This window comes from Ranitomeya variabilis, chromosome 5 (assembly GCF_051348905.1).
Source record: "Ranitomeya variabilis isolate aRanVar5 chromosome 5, aRanVar5.hap1, whole genome shotgun sequence".
NCBI classification, from domain to species: domain Eukaryota; kingdom Metazoa; phylum Chordata; class Amphibia; order Anura; family Dendrobatidae; genus Ranitomeya; species Ranitomeya variabilis.
Genome location: NC_135236.1, coordinates 295,502,028 through 295,517,257, shown reverse-complemented (window position 1 = coordinate 295,517,257; position 15,230 = coordinate 295,502,028).

Below are 15,230 nucleotides of genomic sequence, written 5' to 3'. Positions count from 1 at the left end.
TATATGTTATATGTTCTGTTGTATGTTGTATGTTCTGTTGTATGTTGTATGTTATATGTTGTATGTTGTGATGTATGTTGTATGTTATATGTTGTATGTTCTTTTATATGTTATATGTTGTATGTTATTTGTTATATGATGTATGTTATATGTTGTATGTTCTGTTGTATGTTGTATGTTGTGTTCTGTTGTTTGTTATATGTTGTATGTTATATGTTATATGTTCTGTTATATACTATATGTTGTATGTTATATGTTGTATGTTCTGTTATATGTTGTATGTTGCATGTTGTATGTTATATGTTGTATGTTCTGTTTTATGTTGTATGTTCTGTTGTATGTTGTATGTTGTATGTTCTGTTGTATGTTGTATGTTATATGTTGTATGTTGTATGTTCTGTTGTATGTTATATGTTATATGTTGTATGTTGAATGTTCTGTTGTATGTTATATGTTATATGTTGTATGTTGTATGTTGTATGTTGTGTTGTATGTTGTATGTTGTATGTTGTGTTGTATGTTGTATGTTATATGTTGTATGTTATATGTTGTATGTTATGTTGCATGTTGTATGTTCTATTGTATGTTGTATGTTATGTTATATGTTGTATGTTGTATGTTCTGTTGTATGTTGTAAGTTATATGTTATATGTTATATGTTATATGTTGTATGTTGTGTTGTATGTTATATGTTGTATGTTGTATGTTGTATGTTCTGTTGTATGTTATATGTTGTATGTTAGGCTATATGTTGTATGTTATATGCTTGTGGTTTTTTTTACATTCAACACATTTCCCGGATGATGGGACTACTACTGTCCCATCATTGGCTAATGTGTCATTCACTGTCATTGCAGCAGGCATAGCCCGATGGGACTTGTAGTCCCATGGGATGATGCCTGCACACACACATACACACACAAAGACCCCCGGCAGTCCACACAGACCCCCGAGAGGCCCACACAGACCCCCGAGAGGCCCGCACAGACCCCTGAGAGGCCCACACAGACCTCCGAGAGGCCCACACAGACGCCAGGCAGGCCCGCACAGACCCTCGACAGGCCCGCACAGACCCCTGACAGGCCTGCACAGATCCCAGACAGGCCCGCACAGACCCCCAACAGGCCCGCACAGATCCCCGAAAGGCCCGCACAGACCCCCAAGAGGCCCGCACAGAACCCTGAAAGGCCCGCACAGACCCCCAAGAGGCCCACACAGACCCCCCGGCAGGCCCACACAGACCCCCGACAGGCCCGCACAGACCCTCGACAGGCCCTTACAGACCCCCGGCAGGCCCACACAGACCCCTAAGAGGCCGAGAGGCCTGCAGAGACCCCTGAGAGGCCCACACAGACCGCCGACAGGCCTGCACAGACCCTCGAGAGGCCCGCACAGAACCCCGACAGTGCCGCACAGACCCCACCCGCACACACAGTCTCCGCCCACACTCCGCCCACTCTCTTCCCCCTCCCGATCTGCAGCATTTTCACCCACAGCTAAACCACAGATCTTTTTTACATCTGCAGTTAATATGCAGCAGCAATTTTCAAGAAGACAGTACTTGCCAAAAAGAAATAATCAATATTGCGGGACAAATCATCACCAATCTTAAATATGCAGACAATACAACATTGATAGTGTAGAAGGAATGAAGGACTTATTACGGAGTGTCAAGATGGAAAGCTCGAACATGGGTTGCTACTCAACACAACAATGTGGTCCGGGCATGTTGTTCATTAAAATATTTCCAATATATGTTGCATTAATATTGTAAGTGAATAGGCTTTGCATGTATATCTTAAAATCTAGATGTGTCAGGCAAATTTGGAGCTCATATTTGGAATTGGCGCATTCAATTTAGTATAAATCACAAGTTGTTTCCTCAGTAACAAAATCATTGTTGCACAGTGTAATATATTTTATGGACTGTAAGTGATTTTGACTAATTTCATCATGTGTCCTTCAGTTATATATCATGCATAATTCTTATAGTTTTATAAAAAAAGAACAGTTCTTTCAGTTTATTCTGAGAAACTATTGTCTGCAGGAAAATTAATTTGTCCAAAGTTTTGTTGTTTGCAAATGGAAGCAAGATTTTAGTCTCACATCAGCAAGCCTACTATTTCATTCTGTGCATTATCCTTTTTCAAAGTAATGGCTAGACTTGGATTTCTGTATGAATGCAAACACAAGAGAGCTTTCTGCCAAAGTAAATACAGTTTGTAAAGCAAGCTATTGCTTTTCATATAGCAACTGCCTTGGACAATTATATGGAGCGTTGATATGGTAGTTTTATCACAAGCTACAAGCAAATTGTGTGGAAGTAGGGTTCAAAGATAATTTGCATTTGTGCCACCTATGGTATGTTTCATTTCCTTGATGAATTACATCCTTTAATTCTTTAGTCTGTTTTGTGGAGAAAAGAAAATCAAGTGTGTTTACTCGGCACACAAATCTAGAGCCGTAATTGTTTTGCTTTCATAAACTGTCATTCCCTGTAGACAAGTCTTTCTTCATTCTTTCTTACATCTGAGTACATTAAGGTTGTGAAGCTGCTCAGAATAGCCACAGCAATAAATCAAACCTCTCATCTTCCCTTCACTGTTATTGCTTCTCTTTCATTTTAATTCCATGCACAACATGATATTTTATGGACTACAGTGGGATTTTGCTCCTTAAAATGGCTGTCTAAGAGTTTACAGTCAAACTCCAGAGGGATTTCCTGCTTAACCCCTTTGCTCCATGTACCATACTAGTACTGTGCTGCGGGCACTGCATTTGTGCCAGCCGCAGTACTAGAACAGCGCCGCCATTTTCCGGTCACCGCGTGGCATCGTGCGGTGATCGAGTTCCGATGGCTGCTGTCCCTGACAGCAGACCATCTCTGCACCGCGCCCCCGCTTCGGCGATCGCTGTGATTGGCTGGTCAATTCCGACCAGCCAATCACAGCAACATGACAATAAAGTTAAAAAAAAGCATGTGACAGGCTGTGATTGGTGCTGTTTGACGTCGCACCAATCACAGCAGTCACAGTAGGTGGGGTGATCGCCACGTCACCTCACCTGATTAACCCCTATGGCGCTGATTGGCTGAACAATAGCTTCTAGCCAATCAGCGCCAAAGGGGTTAGTTTAAAATAGGGATCACTGCCCTGCACGCCATCTTTACCTCAGATTTGGTGTGCAGAGCGGTGGTCTAAGCCCCTCTGTCTAACCTGAGAAAAGATTCCATTGGCCAGTGTGATTGTCCCTGCGATCTCCTGCCTCCATCTTCAGCGTCCAGCTCCAGCTTCCTGCTGTGCTCTCTGCTGCCATCTGTCTGCAGTGTGAGGCCTGTGATCACTGCAGCAGTAGCAGCACCTCCCCCACCCCTTTCCCATCCCCCCATCCCTGTTCCAGTACCCCCTCCCTCCCCCTCCCCACCTTCCAATTGAATTTTTTGTGCAGTTTTTTTGCACTTTTTTTTCCTGTGCCCGGCTTCCCCCACAGAGCATTTGTGCTCTTCCTGTGTCCGCAGCGCTCTGATCAGTATCGCTGCTGATCAGAGACTGCACCACAGGACTTTTTTTTAGCTAGTTAGCACACCGGACATCGCAGTCTAGCAGTCTGAGAGACCTCCATTTTTTTTTTTTTAGAAAAAAAATTATAGTAGTTAGTACAGTGTAGTTTTAGACGTAACAAGGTAGCGTAGCCGGCGTCAGTGTTTGGTGACGTCCCTCATCCCTGTTCTAGTACCCCCCCTCCCCCCCTCCAATTCAATTTTTAGGGCACTTTTTTGCGCTTTTTTCCTGTGAGCGGCGTCCCGTGCAGAGCATTCGTGCTCTTCCTGTGTCCGCAGTGCTTTGATCAGTATCGCTGCTGATCAGAGACTGCGCCACAAGACTTTTTCTATTTTTAGCTAGTTAGCATAGCGGACATCGCAGTCTAAAGCTAGGTTCACACTGCATTAACAGCAGCCCGTTCAACACATACGTTAAAGGGCTGCTGTTAACGCAAGTGCCGACTTGTCACATCGCTAGTACAGATAGAGCATCTGCTAGCTCTATCTGCGCTAGCAGTGATGGACCCGGAAACGCTGCAGCCCGTGTCCCAGGGTCCATCACTCAATGACAGCACATGGCTAGCGCACGCCCATTGTGGGCGTGCGCTAGTGATGCGTCCAACATAGAACTTAATGGCGGCGTTAACAGGCTACGTTATACCGCGTTATGCCGCTGTGTAACGTAGTCCATCTAACGGACGCCACAGACGCAGTGTGAACCCAGCCTAAGAGATGTCCGATTTTTTTTACAAAAAAATAATAATAGTAGTTAGTAGGGTTGAGTGACTTTTCATTTTTTGAGATCGAGTCGGGTTTCACAAAACCCGACTTTCTCAAAAGTCGGGTCGAGTGAAATCGGCTGATCTTATTGAAAAAGTCGGGGTCAGGGATCGGCCAAAACACGAAACCCAATGCAATTCAAGGGTTAATGCCACCTTGCTATTGTAAGGTGACAATAAGCCAGATTAATAATGGAGAGGCGTCAATTCTGACACCTATCCATTATTAATCCAATTGTATGAAAGGGTTAAAAAACACACACACACATGATTAAAAAGTATTTTAATGAAATAAACACACAGGTTGTTTTAATATTTTATTGCTCTCTCAATCCACCTGAAGACCCTCGCTTGGAAAAATAATAAACCAACAATATACATACCCTCTGATGAACTGTCACGTCCCACGAGGTAAATCCATCTGAAGGGGTTAAAATAGTTTACAGGCAGGAGCTCTGCTATAATGCAGCTGTGCTCGTGCCTGTAAACCCCGGCGAATGAAGGAAATGTAGGTCAATGACCTATAGTTACCTTCAGTCGCGGTGATGCGCCCCCTGGTGGATGTCCTCAAATGACCTGGAGCGTGGGAAAAAGTTCCCAGGCTGCAGTTCATGAGGGTCGGGTGGGATCGGGTCGGATTTCACGAAACCCGACTTTGCTAAAAGTCTGCGACTTTTGAAAAGTGCCGATCTGTTTTGCTCAACCCTAGTAGTTAGTAGAGTGTAGTTTTAGATGTAAATTAGCTGGTATAACAGCATTAGTGATGACCGGTCTTATGTTTAGAGAAAAAAAATTGTACAGAGTAGTTTAGTGGTAGCGTATTAGTGTAGCCGTCATCACAGCGTTAGTGACAACCGATCTTCCTTTAGTAAAAAAAAATTGTACAGAGTAGTTTTATAGGTAGGGAGGTAGCGTCTTTTTTGCATAAAAAAATCTGCTATCGCCGGACAATCTCTAGTGCATTAGGGGAGCGTACGTCACACTGTTAGTGGCATTCGCTTTTCTTTTGTAAAAAGAATAATTAGTTGTGTCACCTAATTTTTAGCGAGTGCATTAGGGGAGCGTACGTCACACTGTTAGTGGCATTCGCTTTTCTTTTGTAAAAAGAATAATTAGTTGCGTCGCCTAATTTTTAGCACGTTCATTAGGGGAGTGTAAGTCACACTGTTAGTGGTGTTCGTTTTTTCTTTTGCAAAAAAAAAGATTTAGTTGCGTAGGGTAAATTTATATATTTTTTTTATACAAACTTATCTTTTTACATCTGATTTTTCTTTTCATTGTTTTTTCTTGTTTCTTCTACATTTTTTCTCACTACTTGTTTTCTCTCTCTGATTGGTTATAATAAAGAGTACCCTACACACAAGCCCCACACATTACATGTGTAAAAGCACCACTTACACACACATCCCCAGGGTTTGGGAAAAAAATAAAAATGGCCCATTCGTCAAGGGGCTATTCACCAGAGGAGGCTTACGCCATCCTTGCGTCCGACACGGATACAGCCAGTGATGAAGATCCCACATTCCTCTATTCCTCCTCCTCCTCCTCCTCCTCCTCCTCCTCATCTGGTGAGGAAGGACCCCCAACAAGGAGCCATAGGACCCAGGCAACTCCTGCAGCAATCGATCCCGTATGGATTGCACCCCTTGAAAATTTTCAGCCCTTCATTCCGGATTTGGATTTCAGCAGCAGCTCAGGAATCCAGTTTGACACCACTGGCCTCACTGAAATTGACTTCTTCAAATTCGTTTTCAGTGATGAAATAATAAATCTTATGGTGGCCCAGACGAACCTGTATGCCCAACAATTTTTCACCCAAAATCCCACGTCATCACACACCAGATGGACCCCCCGTAAATGCAGCAGAGATGATGACATTTTGGGAAATTGTGCTGCATATGGGCATAATCAGAAAGCCAAAGCTTCGTCAATACTGGAGTACTGACATTCTCTACAGTACACATGGCCATGAAAAGGACACGATTTGAAGGGATCCAAACATTTTTGCATTTTAGTGATAATGCAGTGTCCTCCTCGAGACGATCCAAACTTTGATCGTCTATATAAAATTCGGCCAGTGATTGAACACTTCAGCAGAAAATTTGCTGAGGCGTACACACCCCAGAGGGACATCACTATTGATGAATCTCTCGTTCACTTCAAAGGGAGGCTAAAATTCCGACAGTACCTGCCCAGTAAGAGGTCCAGATACGGAATAAAGCTGTACAAACTGTGCGAGAGTACCTCAGGGTACACCCACAGATTTAGGGTCTACAAGGGGAAGGACACCCAAATTAACCCCCTGAATGCCCCCCCATCCTGGGGGTGAGTGGGAAAATTGTGTGGGAATTGCTGCACCCACTGCTGGATAAGGGTTATCACCTCTACATTGACAGCTTTTACACCAGCATCCCACTCTTCAAGGCCCTCTCTGCCAGGGGTACAGCTGCATGTGGCACCGTGGGAAAAAATCAGCGAGGCCTCCCTAAGCCGCTAATTGGGCAAATGCTGAGAAAAGGGGAAAGCAGAGCCCAATGCAGCGACAACATGCTGGTAGTCAAGTATAAGGACAAAAGGGATGTCCTTATCCTGACCACCATACACAGCACCCTTGTCACTGTTCGTGGGACCACAACACAAGTCCCAAAGCCAGATTGTATCCTGGATTACAATCGGTACATGGGGGTGTGGAGCTCTCAAATCAGGTCCTCTAACCATACAGTGCCATGCGAAAAGCTTACGTATGGTACAAAAAATTGGCCACGCACATTGTACAGATGGCAATGTACAATGCTTTTGTGCTGTTCTGATCTACAGGCAATACGGGGGGACCTTCCTTCAGTTTCAGGGGGTAGTCATCAAGGCCCTAATGTTTGGCACTCAGGGAGGTGGGGGTATTTCTGAATCTGATAGTGCCCGTATTGTCCCAGGTCAACATTTCCCAGGACAGGTTCCCCAAACAGCGAGGACAGGACGATCACAAAAACGGTGCAAAGTATGTTCCAAGAGGGGAATCCGAAAGGACACAATTTACCATTGTGAAACTTGCCCTGAGTAACCTGGCCATTGCATTAAGGTTTGCTTCAAAGCATACCACAAGTCCACAAATTAATAAAATTAGTTTATACCCTGTTGACACACCACACTTTTATTATCTTATGTACCCCGCACATCTTACACATACCGCCACATTATAAATTCATACACCAGTAAAACCAAAAGAATTATAATCAATACTATAAAACTATGCCTCTAGATAAATTCCTTCAGGGGTGTAGTTTCCAAAATGGGGTCACTTGTGGAGGATTTCCACTGTTTAGGCACATCAGGGGCTCTGCAAATGCAACATGACGCACGCAGACCATTCCATCAAAGTCTGCAATCCAAAATGTCACTTATTCCATTCTGAGCCCCGACGTGTGCCCAAACAGTGGTTTTTCCCCACATATGGGGTATCGGCGTATTTGTGAAAAATTGCACATCTTTTTCTGTCTATTTTCTCCTATAACCCTTGGGAAAATAAAAAAATCGTAGCTAAAAGATCATTTTTGTGGAAAAAATGTGTTTTATTTTTTTTCACGACTCAACGTTATAATTTGTGGGGAGGCACTTAAAGGTTCACTGTGCTCAACACATATCTAAATAAATTCCTTGGGAGGTCCAGTTTCCAAAATGGGGTCCCTTGTGGGAGATTTCCACTGTTGAGGCACATCAGGGGCTCTGCAAATGCAACATGACGCCCGCAGACCATTCCATCAAAGTCTGCAATCCAAAACATCACTTATTCCATTTCGAGCCCCGACATGTGCCCAAACAGTGGTTTTTCCCCACATATGGGGTATCGGCGTACTCGTAAAAAATTGCACAACTTTTTCTGTCTACTTTGTCCTATAACCCTTGGGAAAATAAAAAAATCGTAGCTAAAAGATCATTTTTGTGGAAAAAATGTGTTTTATTTTTTTCACGAATCAACGTTATAATTTTTGATGAGGCAATTGGAGGTTCATGGTGCTCACCACATAGCTAGATAAGTTCCGTGAAGGGTCTAATTTCCAAAATGGGGTCACTTGTGGCGGTTTTCCACTGTTTAGGTACATCAGGGGCTCTCCAAACGCGACATGGTGTCCGATCTCATTTACAGCCAATTTTGGTTTGAAAAAGTCAAATGCCGCTCCTTCCCTTCCAAGCCCTGCCGTGCGCCCAAACAGTGGATTTTCCCCACCTATGGGGTATCAGTGTATTCAGGACAAATTGCACAACAACTTTAGTGGTCCATTTTCTCCTTTTACACTTGTGAAGATAAAAAAATTGTTGCTAAAAATCATTTTGGGGGAAAAAATGGGATTTTTTATTTTCACGCCTCTACGTTCTAAACTTCTGTGAAGCACCTGGGGGTTCAAAGTGCTCACCGCATAGCTAGATAAGTTCCTTGAAGGGTCTAGTTTCCAAAATGGGGTCAATTGTGGCAATTTTCCACTGTTTAGGTACATCAGGGGCTCTCCAAATGCGACAAAATGTGTCCGATCTCAATTCCAGTTAATTTTGGTTTGAAAAAGTCAAATGCCGCTCCTTCCCTTCCGAGACCTACCGTGCGCCCAAACAGTGGTTTTCCCCCACATGTGGGGTATCAGTGTATTCAGGAGAAATTGCACAACTTTCGTGGTCCATTTTCTCCATTTACACTTGTGAAGATAAAAAATTGTTGCTAAAAGATCATTTTTGAGGGAATTTTTTTTTTTTATTTTCACGCCTCTACGTTCTAAACTTCTGTGAAGCACCTGGGGGTTCAAAGTGCTCACCACATAGCTAGATAAGTTCCTTGGAGGGTCTAGTTTCCAAAATGGGGTAACTTGTGGCAGTTTTTTACACTGTTTAGGTGCATCAGGGGCTCTCCAAACACGACATGGCGTTCAATCTCAATTCCAGTTAATTTTGGTTTGAAAAAGTCAAATGGCGCTCCATCCCTTCCGAGCACTGCCGTGCGCCCAAACAGTAGTTTTCCCCCACCTATGGGATATCAGTGTATTCAGGACAAATTGCACAACAACAACAGTGGTCCATTTTCTCTTTTTACACTTGTGAATATAAAAAAATTGTTGCTAAAAGATCATTTTTGGGAGAGAAAAATGGGATTTTTTATTTTCACGCCTCTAAATTTCTGTGACGCACCTGGGGGTTCAAAGTGCTCACCACATAGCTAGATAAGTTCCTTGAAGGGTCTAGTTTCCACGACATGGTGTCCAATCTCAATTCCAGACAATTTTGGTTTGAAAAAGTCAAATGCCGCTTCTTCCCTTCCGAGCCCTGCCGTGCGCCCAAACAGTGGTTTTCCCCCACATAGTGTATTCATGAGAAATTGCACAACAATGTTAGTGGTCCATTTTCTCCTTTTACACTTGTGAAAATAAAAAAAATTGTTGCTAAAAGATTATTATGTGAAAAAAAAGTTAAATGTTCATTTTTTCCTTCCACATTCCGTTAATTCCTGTGAAGCACCTGAAGGGTTAATAAACTTCTTGAATGTGGTTTTGAGTACCTTGAGGGGTGTAGGTTTTAGAATGGTGTCACTTTTGGGTATTTTAAATCATATAAGCCCCTCAAAGTGACTTCAAATGTGATGTGGTCCCTAAAAAAATGGTTTTTTTTTAAGTTTGTTGAAAAAATGGAGAAATCGCTGTTTAAATTTTAACTCTTATAACTCCCTAACAAAAAAAAATTTGGTTCCAAAATTGTGCTGATGTAAAGTAGACATGTGGGAAATGTTATTTATTAACTGATTTGTGAGATATGAGTCTCTGATGCAAGGGTATATAAATTCAAAGTTTGAAAATTGCTAAATTTTCAAAATTTTCACCAAATTTCTGTTTTTTTCACAAATAAACGCAAGTAATATCAAATAAATTTTGCAAATAACATAAAATACAATATGTCACGAGAAAACAGTCTTAGAATCACCAGGATCCGTTGAAGCGTTTCAGAGTTATTACCTCATAAAGTGACAATGGTCAGAATTGTAAAAATTGGCCCTGTCACTTAGGTGAAAACAGGCTTCGGGGTTAAAAAAAAATGTGAAATGATCTGTATAGAATAAGATCTGATTATGTTATTCTGAAAAAGGGGCCAATTCATTAAGATTGGCATTGTGCATGCTAGTCTTAATGAAGGACTCGCTGCAATATAAGGTGCTAAATTACTTAAAGAGGACCTTTCATCAAATTTTTCATGTTGAATTCGATACCTCTCTTTTACAGAAATATTATCAATCAAGTTATTTGACACCTAATGAGTTAACTTTTGGTAACTCCAAGTTGGTGGTTATCAAGATAGTTTTCACTGGGTGGGCATGTACTTCTTCCCTTTGCATAATGTTGACAAATCAAGCTGGCAGCAACAGCTGAAAAGCATCACAGCTTAGAGCAGGTTTCTTAGGGTATGTACAGACGATTAGTAAATACTGCAGATTGGACGCTGCGTATTTCTGCAGCGTTCAACCCGCAGCTTCCAGATGTTACAGCATAGTGGATGGGAGTTCAAGAAATTCCATGTCCACTATGCATCCAGAGATGCTCGCGGCTCACCCGACAGACATGCAGTGCGTCTTTCCAGAATGCATCATGTCTATTTCTCTTGCGGAGATGAGAGTATCCACAAAAGAAATTTCAACCAAAGAATGAATTGGATACGGTGAATCTGCACAGTTCAGTGAACATGTGGCACCCCAGGAGTTCAGGTACCACAGTGGTATTGCCTTCCTCTCGGGGAGGGTAATGCCATGCCTGGAGACAGGAGGAATCCCTTACATGCAACACATTCTGGCTCCAGGCCAGAAGAGGGAGCTCTACACCTGACTTGAGGGGAGCTGCTCTCTCTGGTCAGGAGGAGGAGTCAGTTGCTAGGCAGTTACAGTTGACAGTTGGTAGCAGACAGGGAAGGAGCATAGAAGGACTTAGGAGCTAGAGGAGGATTGCTACTGGGCCTCTTTAAGCTGAGTGCAGAAACCAGGCTCCGGGAGCCCGTCGTGAGGAACTACAGGTCCCACGGCAGATCCGGAGGGCAGGAAACTAAAAGAGACTTGCCTACATAATACCTGAGGTACAGCAGCAATCAGAGTCCGGAGTCACCGTGGACAGAGACCCCAAAGAGATGGCTCAAGTTGCCTACCGTGCAGGTACTGTCCCTGGACAGAGAAGAAAGAGGGCCTTGATGGAGAGCTACAGGCAGCAAGGGACCACAGATCAGCCCATAGTGGAAGGCTCCCAAACTGAACTGTCAAGGGGATTTCCACCTATCTTTGGGCTGCCTGGACTCCATCTTTACCTGTTGCCGGTACCCTGGACTGAGGCTGTTTAACACCAGTAAACCAGGTAAAGACTGAAACCTTGTGCTCTCCATTTATTTGCTGGCATTCACCATCCCTGTCCAGCACACCGGGAGCCCTGGGAACACCGCTTCACCTGTGAGAAGCGACACCATCTTTGCTGCAGCACCATCGCCCCCAGAGGACCCCTTTAAGCAGCGTTGGTCACCTCTGAATGAGAACCACAGGTGGCAACATGAACTTTCATTATTTCCACAACCCCTTTAAAGACCGTCCCTTTTACTTGGGCACCCAGGGCCATGGACCGGGTCACTGCCACCGTGACCACCCCTTTAATTGCGACCAGACCCGGTACCGAGTATCCCACGGCCCTGATGGGCGACTAAAACACAGGTGGACTCGCCTGCATTCAATAGATGGCAGCACTTTGGAAGCAGGGGACATGTGCTGCATCCAAAATGCTGCCAATTCCTGTTTGTCTGCAAATAACCTTAGAGTCTGAGATGTAATTACACATGTCTATTGTACTCAAGAAACTTGCAATTGTTTAGCAGAGAGAAGAAGTCATTACATCCAACACAGGAGCAGACTGTTCTGGGCTACGCCTTTATAAGATGTTATGACCCCCTGCTCTGATCTCATTGCAGAGCAAGTACAAGTTGCTCAGAGCACAACAGACATAAGTGTGACTCATTTTCTGACAGGCAGTGTGGAGGAGGGCCAGTACAGCAGAGCTTACAGTGCTATGCGAGGAGGATATAATGTGACACTGCAAAACTCAGCTGTGCTGCCCCTTCCCACACACTAACTCATACAGGTGGCTATACAAAGAAATCAGGCTGTCCCTCACTACATCTCGCACACTGAGTAATCTGCTTTAAGGTAATGTGGGGGCATATTATTCTTTTCATTGACTGTTGCTGCCTGCTTATGATTGGTCAACATCATACAGCGAGAAGAAGCACACTCCCCCAGTTAAAACTATCTTATAATAGCCAATGGGACTTAACAAAAGTTAACTGACTAGGTGCCAAATACTTTGCGAATTAGAGATGAGTGAACCTTTCAAATATGAACCCCACTTGCCACCACTACAGGGCAAGTGGGAAGTGTGAGGCTAAGTGCCAGAATTGTCACATCTATAAGGTTTCTGGGATGGCTGAGAGCTGATGTTTTTAGCCTAGGGAGTGGCAATATCCATGGCCCTTTCCAAGGCTATTATTAGCAGTGTATTTCGTAAAACTAGATGCAACAAGAAAGAAAGAGATTGGTTGGCACTGAACGTACTTCAATTACCATGAACCACTGCTGCAACCATGGAGTATAGATATCCGGGGGTTAATGTTTGTATCGGAGGAACCGGGCGGTGCTAGTCCTTGGGTGGCAACACATCCAAAATGCAATAACGAAATAGAGAAAAAGAGGCAGCACTCACCCTTTTTCTTCCGTTGTAAAAAATGCTTTTAATCCATAACGATAAAACTTGACATACAAATGCGGTATCGGCTAGGGCATATGTGAGGGAGCGGTGAAGACAAAACAGACGACGGCCGTTTCGCACTTGCGTGCTTCTACGGGTCCATGTGTGCTGTGCAGGCAACGTCATTTCCTTTATCAGGCAAGCGACGCACCACATGCTGAATAAATACATATATAATTAAAAACAACAACACAATCTTTCAACAAATTTCTTGCGGATTATACAGGATCTTGTTGTTAAAGATATTGAAGCCCTTTTGTACAAACAGGCCCACCAGAACATACCTACACACGAAGTGAAAGCTTTAAGAGACATACAAAAATGGAACAATGTAGTCATCCGTAAAGCGGATAAAGGTGGCAACATCGTCATCCTGGATAAGAAATATTATATAGAGGAGGCTTTGTCTCAGCTTAATGATTACAACACATATGCGGTATTAGAACGAAATCCCACCAATGGGATCAAAATAAAATTAAGAACGTTCTTGCGCAGGTATGTAGAGATGGGCACTATAACACGAGTAAGGGCTGAAAAATTAATCCCTGAATTTCCCCATTATGCCAATTGGTACAGTATCCCAAAAGTCCACAAAAATGCGAAACAACCACCGGGCCGCCCAATAGTATCAAGGAAAAACTCTATCACTGAACCTCTGTCCCAATTTCTCGATTGGCTTCTCAAGCCGTTATTGATGGAAATACCTTCATTCGTAAAAGATTCTGGCGATTTTTTGCTGGCACTTAAAGATTTAATTTGGCAACCTACTTTTTCTTTAGTTTCAATCGATATTGTCAATCTATACACCCGCATACCGCACCAAAAGGGCTTGGAGGCCATTCAACGCATCCTTATGAACACAGAGAAGGATGAGAATTTTATTTCATTCATTTTGGAAGGTTTAGATTTTGTACTCACCAATAATACCTTTAAATTTCTAGATAAGTGGTACTCTCAGCGGATTGGTACCGCGATGGGTACTCCGGTGGCATGCTGTTGTGAATTTACCTTTTGGCTCCCTCTAGTGGTTACTAGTGATTTTACTCTGGGTATGTCATTCATCCCTTGTATGCTCACCTGGGTCGTTAGGTCAGGGGTGTTGCTATATAAGCTCCCTGGACCTTCAGTTCAATGCCTGGCAACGTTGTAATCAGAGCTAATCTGTTGTGCTCTTGTCTTCTGATCCTGGTTCCTGCTAAATTAAGCTAAGTCTGCTTTCTTGCTTTTTGCTATTTGTTTTTGTTTGCATTTTTGTCCAGCTTGTACTTAATCTGTATCCTAACCTTGCTGGAAGCTCTAGGGAGGCTGGAGTTCTCCCCCCGGGCCGTTAGACGGTTCGGGGGTTCTTGTATCTCCAGTGTGGAATTTTGTTAGGGTTTTTGTTGACCATATAAGTTATCTTACTACATTCTGCTATTAGTAAGTGGGCCTCTCTTTGCTAAACCTAGTTCATCTCTGTGTTTGTCATTTCCTCTTACCTCACCGTTATTATTTGTGGGGGGCTTGTATCCGACTTTTGGGGTCTATTCTCTGGAGGCAAGAGAGGTCTTTGTTTTCCTCTTCTAGGGGTAGTTAGTCCTCCGGCTGGCGCGAGACATCTAGCGACCAACGTAGGCATGTTCCCCGGCTACTTCTAGTGTTGGCGTTAGGAGTAGTTATATGGTCAACCCAGTTACCACTGCCCTATGAGCTGGATTTTTGTACGTCGCAGACTTACTTGTTCCTCTGAGACCCTCGCCATTGGGGTCATAACAGTTTGCCAGGCCCATATTAAATGTTAAATGCATTGCAGAAGCGGGATTATAAGAAAGAAAGTTCTGAGGTTTTTTTTCTCTCTCTCATTTTTTTTTTTCTTTTCCCCTTTACCCCTGAGTGGCTTGTGTTTGCTGCAGACATGAATGTCCAGACCTTGATTACAAGTGTGGATCAGCTTGCGGCTCGTGTGCAGGGCATACAAGAGTATGTTATCAGAAATCCTGTGTCAGAACCTAAGATACCGATTCCTGAACCGTTTTCCGGAGACCAATTTTAAATTTAGAAATTTCAGGAATAATTGTAAATTGTTTTTGTCCCTGAAACCCTGTTCATCTGGAGACTCCGCTCAGCAAGTAA